This window comes from Gallus gallus, chromosome 1, assembly GCF_016699485.2.
Source record: "Gallus gallus isolate bGalGal1 chromosome 1, bGalGal1.mat.broiler.GRCg7b, whole genome shotgun sequence".
Taxonomy (NCBI): Eukaryota; Metazoa; Chordata; class Aves; order Galliformes; family Phasianidae; genus Gallus; species Gallus gallus.
This window is the reverse complement of record NC_052532.1, coordinates 187,109,608-187,120,385: the sequence shown is the minus strand read 5'-3', so window position 1 is coordinate 187,120,385 and position 10,778 is coordinate 187,109,608. Positions and strand designations below refer to the sequence as shown.

The window sequence follows — 10,778 nt, the reverse complement described above, 5'->3', positions numbered from 1 at the left end:
GGGCATGGCACAGCAGGAACAATGTTGGCAGTTCATTGTGTCAAACAGGCACTGGTGCCATGGCCAGCACTGGGAGGTCTCATGAAGTGCTAACCACGGTGCCCGCACAGGCCAGAGTAGAGCAGGATTATGAGCAGAGTCAGAGGTATGAGGGCAGAGAGTTGGCAGGGAAGAGATGGTCTGGGACCTGGCCATGGCAGCAGGGGTGTCTGTCTTGCTACGGATTGTGTGTCCTCTTTCTTTGTCTTGGACAGCCAGAGGCCCAGAGGAGAACAGGCCCAGACCATGAGTGCGTCCTGTCCTCTGCTGCTCACCTGGAGACATGTTCCACGTTCTCCAAGAGCTCTTATAAAAAGATAAGTGATCAGAGTAACACCAGGCTGGCTGTACTTCAGGGTAACACGCTGACAACAGCCTCGTTGATACCATGGGCAGGGCACAGCAGGCACAGTGTTGGCAGTTCCCTGTGTCACACAGGCATTGGAGACATGATGGCCGTAGGGACATAATAAAAAGAGCTTCTCGCTGCTGCGAGCCCAGTCCAGAAAAAACAGGATGGTGAGCAGAGTCAGAGGTAAGAGGCCAGGAGAGATGGCATGGAAGGGAAGGTCTGGGAACTGGCCAAGGTGTAAGATATAGCTGTGATGCTGCACACTGTGTGTCCTGTTGCTTTGTCTTGGACAGCCAGAGGCCCAGAGGAGAACATGCCCAGACCATGAGTGCCTCCTGTCCTCTGCTGCTCACCTGGAGACATGTTCCACTTTCTCCAAAAGCTCTCATAAAAAGATAAGTGATCAGAGTAACACCAGGCTGGCTGTACTGATGGCAACTGCCTTGGTCATGCCATGGGCAGGGCACAGCAGGCACAGGGTTGGCAGTTCCCTGTGTCTCATAGGCACTGGTGATCTAGCCAATACTGGGAGGTCACATGAAGTGCTGAACCGCATTGCCAGCACTGGCCAAAGAAGAGCAGGATGGTGAGCAGAGTCAGAGGTAAGAGGGCAGAGAGTTGGCATGGAAAATGCGATGGTCTTGGAACTGGCCAAGGCGGAAGAGATAGCTCTTGATGTGATAGCTGTGATGTTACTGACTGTGTGTCCTCTTGCTTTGTCTTGGACAGCCAGAGGCCCAGAGGAGAACATGCCCAGACCATGAGTGCCTCCTGTCCTCTGCTGCTCACCTGGAGACGTCTTCCACATTCTCCAAAAGCTCTCATAAAAAGATAAGTGATCACAGTAACACCAGGCTGGCTGCACTTCTGGGCATCAGCTCATGGCAACTGCCATAGTTATGTCATGGGCATGGCACAGTGGAACAATGTTGGCAGTTCATTGTGTCAAACAGGCACTGGTGCCATGGGCAGCCCTGGGAGGTCACATGAAGTGCTGAACCCATTTGCCTGCAAAGGCCAGAGGAGAGCAGGATGGTGAGCAGATTCAGAGGTAAGAGGGCAGAGAGATGGCATGGAAGGGAAGGTCTGGGACCGGCCCAAGGAGGCAGAGAGAGCTGTGATGCTAGAGATTGTGTGTCCTCTGTCTTGGACGGCCAGAGGCCCAGAGGAGAACATTCCCATGAATGCCTCCTGTCCTCTGTTGCTCACCGGGAGACATGTTCCACCTTACACAAGGACACTGATCCAAAGATAAGTGATCAGACAAAACCACCAGGCTGGCTGTACTTCTGGGCATCAGCTGCTGGCAACTGCCTTGGTGATGCCATGGGCATGGCACAGCAGGCACGATATTTGCAGATCTTTGTGTCAAACACGCACTGGTGACATGGCCAATACTGGGAGGTCAACATGAAGTGCTGAACCGTTGTGCCAGCACAGGCCAGAGGAAAGCAGGATGGTGAGCAGAGTCAGAGGTAAGAGGCCAGAGACATGGCATGGAAGGGAAGGTCTGGGACCGGGCCATGGCGGCAGGGGTGTCTGTCTTGGTACAGATTGTGTGTCCTCTTTCTTTGTCTTGGACAGCCAGAGGCCCAGAGGAGAACATGCCCAGACCATGAGTGCCTCCTGTCCTCTGCTGCTCACCTGGAGACATGTTCCACGTTCTCCAAGAGCTCTTATAAAAAGATAAGTGATCAGAGTAACACCAGGCTGGCTGTACTTCAGGGTATCACGCTGACAACAGCCTCGTTGACACCATGGGCAGGGCACAGCAGGCACAGTGTTGGCAGTTCCCTGTGTCACACAGGCATTGGAGACATGATGGCCGTAGGGACGTAATAAAAAGAGCTTCTCGCTGCTGCGAGCCCAGGCCAGAAAAAACAGGATGGTGAGCAGAGTCAGAGGTAAGAGGCCAGGAGAGATGGCATGGAAGGGAAAGTCTAAGACCTGGCCAAGGTGTAAGAGATAGCTGTGATGCTGCACATTGTGTGTCCTGTTGCTTTGTCTTGGACAGCCAGAGGCCCAGAGGAGAACATGCCCAGACCATGAGTGCCTCCTGTCCTCTGCTGCTCACCTGGAGACGTCTTCCACTTGCTCCAAAAGCTCTCATAAAAAGATAAGTGATCAGAGTAACACCAGGCTGGCTGCACTTCTGGGCATCAGCTCATGGCAACTGCCATAGTTATGTCATGGGCATGGCTCAGTGGAACAGTGTTGGCAGTTCATTGTGTCAAACAGGCATTGGTGCCATGGCCAGCCCTGGGAGGTCACATGAAGTGCTGAACCCATTTGCCTGCAAAGGCCAGAGGAGAGCAGAATGGTGAGCAGATTCAGAGGTAAGAGGGCAGAGAGATGGCATGGAAAATGGGATGGTCTGGGACCTGCCCATGGAGGCAGAGGGAGCTGTGATGCTAGAGACTGTGTGTCCTCTGTCTTGGACAGCCAGAGGCCCAGAGGAGAACATGCCCAGACCATGAGTGCCTCCTGTCCTCTGCTGCTCACCTGGAGACATGTTCCACCTTACACAGGGACACTGAGACAAAGATAAGTGATCAGACAAAACCACCAGGCTGGCTGTACTTCTGGGCATCAGCTGCTGGCAACTGCCTTGGTGATGCCATGGGCATGGCACAGCAGGCACGATATTTGCAGATCTTTGTGTCAAACACGCACTGGTGACATGGCCAATACTGGGAGGTCACATGAAGTTCTGAAACCTTGTGCCAGCACAGGCCAGAGGAAAGCAGGATGGTGAGCAGAGTCAGAGGTAAGAGGCCAGATATATGGCATGGAAGGGACGGTCTGGGACCTGGCCAAGGTGTAAGAGATAGCTGTGATGCTGCAGACTGTGTGTCCACTTGCTTTGTCTTGGAGAGCCAGAGGCCCAGAGGAGAACATGCCCAGACCATGAGTGCCTCCTGTCCTCTGCTGCTCACCTGGAGACGTCTTCCACTTTCTCCAAGAGCTCTCATAAAAAGATAAGTGATCAGAGTAACACCAGGCTGGCTGTACTGATGGCAACTGCCTTGGTCATGCCATGGGCATGGCACAGCAGGCACAGGGTTGGCAGTTCCCTGTGTCTCATAGGCACTGGTGATCTAGCCAATACTGGGAGGTCAAATGAAGTGCTGAACCGCTTTGCCAGCACTGGCCAAAGTAGAGCAGGATGGTGAGCAGAGTCAGAGGTAAGTGGGCAGAGAGTTGGCATGGAAAATGGGATGGTCTTGGAACTGGCCAAGGCGGAAGAGATAGCTCTGACGTGATAGCTGTGATGTTACTGACTGTGTGTCCTCTTGCTTTGTCTTGGACAGCCAGAGGCCCAGAGGAGAACATTCCCATGAATGCCTCCTGTCCTCTGCTGCTCACCTGGAGACATGTTCCACAGTAAACAAGGACACAGATACAAAGATAAGTGATCAGACAAAACCACCAGACTGGTTGTACTTCTGGGCATCAGCTGCTGGCAACTTCGTAGGTCATGGCATGGGCATGGCACAGTGGAACAATGTTGGCCGTTCATTGTGTCAAACAGGCACTGGTGCCATGGCCAGCACTGGGAGGTCTCATGAAGTGCTAACCACGGTGCCCGCACAGGCCAGAGTAGAGCAGGATTATGAGCAGAGTCAGAGGTATGAGGGCAGAGAGTTGGCAGGGAAGAGATGGTCTGGGACCTGGCCATGGCGGCAGGGGTGTCTGTCTTGCTACAGACTGTGTGTCCTCTTTCTTTGTCTTGGACAGCCAGAGGCCCAGAGGAGAACATGCCCAGACCATGAGTGCCTCCTGTCCTCTGCTGCTCACCTGGAGACATGTTCCACGTTCTCCAAGAGCTCTTATAAAAAGATAAGTGATCAGAGTAACACCAGGCTGGCTGTACTTCTGGGCATCAGCTCATGGCAACTGCCATAGTTATGTCATGGGCATGGCACAGTGGAACAATGTTGGCAGTTCATTGTGTCAAACAGGCATTGGTGCCATGGCCAGCCCTGGGAGGTCACATGAAGTGCTGAACCCATTTGCCTGCAAAGGCCAGAGGAGAGCAGGATGGTGAGCAGATTCAGAGGTAAGAGGGCAGAGAGATGGCATGGAAAATGGGATGGTCTGGGACCTGCCCATGGAGGCAGAGAGAGCTGTGATGCTAGAGATTGTGTGTCCTCTGTCTTGGACGGCCAGAGGCCCAGAGGAGAACATGCCCAGACCATGAGTGCCTCCTGTCCTCTGCTGCTCACCTGGAGACATGTTCCACCTTACACAAGGACTCTGATACAAAGATAAGTGATCAGACAAAACCACCAGGCTGGCTGTACTTCTGGGCATCAGCTGCTGGCAACTGCCTTGGTGATGCCATGGGCATGGCACAGCAGGCACGATATTTGCAGATCTTTGTGTCAAACACGCACTGGTGACATGGCCAATGCTGGGAGGTCACATGAAGTTCTGAAACCTTGTGCCAGCACAGGCCAGAGGAAAGCAGGATGGTGAGCAGAGTCAGAGGTAAGAGGCCAGAGACATGGCATGGAAGGGAAGGTCTGGGACCTGGCCAAGGTGTAAGAGATAGCTCTGATGCTGCAGACTGTGTGTCCACTGGCTTTGTCTTGGAGAGCCAGAGGCCCAGAGGAGAACATGCCCAGACCATGAGTGCCTCCTGTCCTCTGCTGCACACCTGGAGATATGTTCCTCTTTCTCCAAGAGCTCTCATAAAAAGATAAGTGATCAGAGTAACACCAGGCTGGCTGTACTGATGGCAACTGCCTTGGTCATGCCATGGGCAGGGCACAGCAGGCACAGGGTTGGCAGTTCCCTGTGTCTCATAGGCACTGGTGATCTAGCCAATACTGGGAGGTCAAATGAAGTGCTGAACCGCTTTGCCAGCACTGGCCAAAGTAGAGCAGGATGGTGAGCAGAGTCAGAGGTAAGAGGGCAAAGAGTTGGCATGGAAAATGGGATGGTCTTGGAACTGGCCAAGGCGGAAGAGATAGCTCTGATGTGATAGCTGTGATGTTACTGACTGTGTGTCCTCTTGCTTTGTCTTGGACAGCCAGAGGCCCAGAGGAGAACATTCCCATGAATGCCTCCTGTCCTCTGTTGCTCACCGGGAGACATGTTCCACAATAAACAAGGACACAGATACAAAGATAAGTGATCAGAAAAACACCAGACTGGTTGTACTTCTGGGCATCAGCTGCTTGCAACTTCCTTGGTCATGGCATGGGCATGGCACAGTGGAACAATGTTGGCAGTTCGTTGTGTCAAACAGGCTCTGGTGCCATGGCCAGCACTGGGAGGTCACATGAAGTGCTAACCACGGTGCCCGCACAGGCCAGAGTAGAGCAGGATTATGAGCAGAGTCAGAGGTATGAGGGCAGAGAGTTGGCAGGGAAGAGATGGTCTGGGACCTGGCCATGGCGGCAGGGGTGTCTGTCTTGCTACAGATTGTGTGTCCTCTTTCTTTGTCTTGGACAGCCAGAGGCCCAGAGGAGAACATGCCCAGACCATGAGTGCCTCCTGTCCTCTGCTGCTCACCTGGAGACATGTTCCACGTTCTCCAAGAGCTCTTATAAAAAGATAAGTGATCAGAGTAACACCAGGCTGGCTGTACTTCAGGGTATCACGCTGACAACAGCCTCGTTGATACCATGGGCAGGGCACAGCAGGCACAGTGTTGGCAGTTCCCTGTGTCACACAGGCATTGGAGACATGATGGCCGTAGGGACGTAATAAAAAGAGCTTCTCGCTGCTGCGAGCCCAGGCCAGAAAAAACAGGATGGTGAGCAGAGTCAGAGGTAAGAGGCCAGGAGAGATGGCATGGAAGGGAAAGTCTAAGACCTGGCCAAGGTGTAAGAGATAGCTGTGATGCTGCACATTGTGTGTCCAGTTGCTTTGTCTTGGACAGCCAGAGGCCCAGAGGAGAACATGCCCAGACCATGAGTGCCTCCTGTCCTCTGCTGCTCACCTGGAGACATGTTCCACCTTACACAAGGACACTGATCCAAAGATAAGTGATCAGACAAAACCACCAGGCTGGCTGTACTTCTGGGCATCAGCTGCTAGCAACTGCCTTGGTGATGCCATGGGCATGGCACAGCAGGCACGATATTTGCAGATCTTTGTGTCAAACACGCACTGGTGATCTAGCCAATACTGGGAGGTCAACATGAAGTGCTGAACCGTTGTGCCAGCCCAGGCCAGAGGAGATCAGGATGGTGAGCAGTGTCGGTGGTATGAGGCCAGAGAGATGGCATGGAAGGGAAGGTCTGGGACCTGGCCAAGGTGTAAGAGATAGCTGTGATGCTGCAGATTGTGTGTCCTCTTGCTTTGTCTTGGACAGCCAGAGGCCCAGAGGAGAACATGCCCAGACCATGAGTGCCTCCTGTCCTCTGCTACACTCCTGGAGATATGTTCCTCTTTCTCCAAGAGCTCTCATAAAAAGATAAGTGATCAGAGTAACACCTGGCTGGCTGTACTGATGGCAACTGCCTTGGTCATGCCATGGGCATGGCACAGCAGGCACAGGGTTGGCAGTTCCCTGTGTCTCATAGGCACTGGTGATCTAGCCAATACTGGGAGGTCACATGAAGTGCTGAACCGCTTTGCCAGCACTGGCCAAAGAAGAGCAGGATGGTGAGCAGAGTCAGAGGTAAGAGGGCAGAGAGTTGGCATGGAAAATGGGATGGTCTTGGAACTGGCCAAGGCGGAAGAGATAGCTCTTGATGTGATAGCTGTGATGTTACTGACTGTTTGTCCTCTTGCTTTGTCTTGGACAGCCAGAGGCCCAGAGGAGAACATTCCAATGAATGCCTCCTGTCCTCTGTTGCTCACCGGGAGACATGTTCCATGATAAACACGGACACAGATACAAAGATAAGTGATCAGAAAAACACCAGACTGGTTGTACTTCTGGGCATCAGCTGCTGGCAACTTCCTTGGTCATGGCTTGGGCATGGCACAGTGGACCAATGTTGGCAGTTCGTTGTGTCAAACAGGCACTGGTGCCATGGCCAGCACTGGGAGGTCACATGAAGTGCTAACCACGGTGCCCGCACAGGCCAGAGTAGAGCAGGATTATGAGCAGAGTCAGAGGTATGAGGGCAGAGAGTTGGCAGGGAAGAGATGGTCTGGGACCTGGCCATGGCGGCAGGGGTGTCTGTCTTGCTACAGATTGTGTGTCCTCTTTCTTTGTCTTGGACAGCCAGAGGCCCAGAGGAGAACATGCCCAGACCATGAGTGCCTCCTGTCCTCTGCTGCTCACCTGGAGACATGTTCCACGTTCTCCAAGAGCTCTTATAAAAAGATAAGTGATCAGAGTAACTCCAGGCTGGCTGTACTTCAGGGTATCACGCTGACAACAGCCTCGTTGACACCATGGGCAGGGCACAGCAGGCACAGTGTTGGCAGTTCCCTGTGTCACACACGCATTGGAGACATGATGGCCGTAGGGATGTAATAAAAAGAGCTTCTTGCTGCTGCGAGCCCAGGCCAGAAAAAACAGGATGGTGAGCAGTCAGAGGTAAGAGGCCAGGAGAGATGGCATGGAAGGGAATGTCTAAGACCTGGGAAGGGCGGCAGGCGTGTGTCTGATGCTCCAGACTGTGTGTCCTGTTGCTTTGTCTTGGACAGCCAGAGGCCCAGAGGAGAACATGCCCAGACCATGAGTGCCTCCTGTCCTCTGCTGCTCACCTGGAGACGTCTTCCACTTTCTCCAAAAGCTCTCATAAAAAGATAAGTGATCAGAGTAACACCAGGCTGGCTGTACTTCTGGGCATCAGCTCATGGCAACGGCCATAGTTGTGTCATGGGCATGGCACAGTGGAACAATGTTGGCAGTTCATTGTGTCAAACAGGCATTGGTGCCATGGCCAGCCAATAATGGGAGGTCACATGAAGTGCTGAACCCATTTGCCTGCAAAGGCCAGAGGAGAGCAGGATAGTGAGCAGATTCAGAGGTAAGAGGGCAGAGAGATGGCATGGAAAATGGGATGGTCTGGGACCTGCCCATGGAGGCAGAGAGAGCTGTGATGCTAGAGATTGTGTGTCCTCTGTCTTGGACGGCCAGAGGCCCAGAGGAGAACATGCCCAGACCATGAGTGCCTCCTGTCCTCTGCTGCTCACCTGGAGACATGTTCCACCTTACACAAGGACACTGATCCAAAGATAAGTGATCAGACAAAACCACCAGGCTGGCTGTACTGGGCATCAGCTGCTGGCAACTGCCTTGGTGATGCCATGGGCATGGCACAGCAGGCACGATATTTGCAGATCTTTGTGTCAAACACGCACTGGTGTCATGACCAATACTGGGAGGTCAACATGAAGTGCTGAACCGTTGTGCCAGCACAGGCCAGAGGAGATCAGGATGGTGAGCAGAGTCAGTGGTAAGAGTCCAGAGACATGGCATGGAAGGGAAGGTCTGGGACCTGGCCAAGGTGTAAGAGATAGCTGCGATGCTGCAGATTGTGTGTCCACCTGCTTTGTCTTGGACAGCCAGAGGCCCAGAGGAGAACAGGCCCAGACCATGATTGCCTCCTGTCCTCTGCTGCACACCTGGAGATATGTTCCACTTTCTCCCAGAGCTCTCATAAAAAGATAAGTGATCAGAGTAACACCAGGCTGGCTGTACTGATGGCAACTGCCTTGGTCATGCCATGGGCATGGCACAGCAGGCACAGGGTTGGCAGTTCCCTGTGTCTCATAGGCACTGGTGATCTAGCCAATATTGGGAGGTCACATGAAGTGCTGAACCGCTTTGCCAGCACTGGCCAAAGTAGAGCAGGATGGTGAGCAGAGTCAGAGGTAAGAGGGCAGAGAGTTGGCATGGAAAATGGGATGGTCTTGGAACTGGCCAAGGCGGAAGAGATAGCTCTGATGTGATAGCTGTGATGTTACTGATTGTGTGTCCTCTTGCTTTGTCTTGGACAGCCAGAGGCCCAGAGGAGAACATTCCCATGAATGCCTCCTGTCCTCTGCTGCTCACCGGGAGACATGTTCCACGATAAACAAGGACACAGATACAAAGATAAGTGATCAGAAAAACACCAGACTGGTTGTACTTCTGGGCATCAGCTGCTGGCACCTTCCTTGGTCATGGCATGGGCATGGCACAGCAGGAACAATGTTGGCAGTTCATTGTGTCAAACAGGCACTGGTGCCATGGCCAGCACTGGGAGGTCTCATGAAGTGCTAACCACGGTGCCCGCACAGGCCAGAGTAGAGCAGGATTATGAGCAGAGTCAGAGGTATGAGGGCAGAGAGTTGGCAGGGAAGAGATGGTCTGGGACCTGGCCATGGCGGCAGGGGTGTCTGTCTTGCTACGGATTGTGTGTCCTCTTTCTTTGTCTTGGACAGCCAGAGGCCCAGAGGAGAACATGCCCAGACCATGAGTGCCTCCTGTCCTCTGCTGCTCACCTGGAGACATGTTCCACGTTCTCCAAGAGCTCTTATAAAAAGATAAGTGATCAGAGTAACTCCAGGCTGGCTGTACTTCAGGGTATCACGCTGACAACAGCCTCGTTGACACCATGGGCAGGGCACAGCAGGCACAGTGTTGGCAGTTCCCTGTGTCACACACGCATTGGAGACATGAAGGCTGTAGGGATGTAATAAAAAGAGCTTCTCGCTGCTGCGAGCCCAGGCCAGAAAAAACAGGATGGTGAGCAGAGTCAGAGGTAAGTGGCCAGGAGAGATGGCATGGAAGGGAATGTCTAAGACCTGGGAAGGGCGGCAGGCGTGTGTCTGATGCTCCAGACTGTGTGTCCTGTTGCTTTGTCTTGGACAGCCAGAGGCCCAGAGGAGAACAGGCCCAGACCATGAGTGCCTCCTGTCCTCTGCTGCTCACCTGGAGACGTCTTCCACTTTCTCCAAAAGCTCTCATAAAAAGATAAGTGATCAGAGTAACACCAGGCTGGCTGTACTTCTGGGCATCAGCTCATGGCAACGGCCATAGTTGTGTCATGGGCATGGCACAGTGGAACAATGTTGGCAGTTCATTGTGTCAAACAGGCATTGGTGCCATGGCCAGCCAATAATGGGAGGTCACATGAAGTGCTGAACCCATTTGCCTGCAAAGGCCAGAGGAGAGCAGGATGGTGAGCAGATTCAGAGGTAAGAGGGCAGAGAGATGGCATGGAAAATGGGATGGTCTGGGACCTGCCCATGGAGGCAGAGAGAGCTGTGATGCTAGAGATTGTGTGTCCTCTGTCTTGGACGGCCAGAGGCCCAGAGGAGAACATGCCCAGACCATGAGTGCCTCCTGTCCTCTGCTGCTCACCTGGAGACATGTTCCACCTTACACAAGGACACTGATCCAAAGATAAGTGATCAGACAAAACCACCAGGCTGGCTGTACTGGGCATCAGCTGCTGGCAACTGCCTTGGTGATGCCATGGGCATGGCA

General features: G+C 53.2%; 1 long non-coding RNA gene across 1 annotated transcript; it reads left to right on the top strand.

Annotated features, from left to right (window-relative positions):
- Positions 1–8,945: 8,945 nt before the first annotated feature.
- LOC121107444 lies at positions 8,946–10,038 on the top strand. Its single transcript, XR_005841597.1, has 3 exons — positions 8,946–9,178; positions 9,305–9,621; positions 9,731–10,038. It is a non-coding gene; the product is annotated as an uncharacterized LOC121107444 (long non-coding RNA).
- Positions 10,039–10,778: the final 740 nt, after the last annotated feature.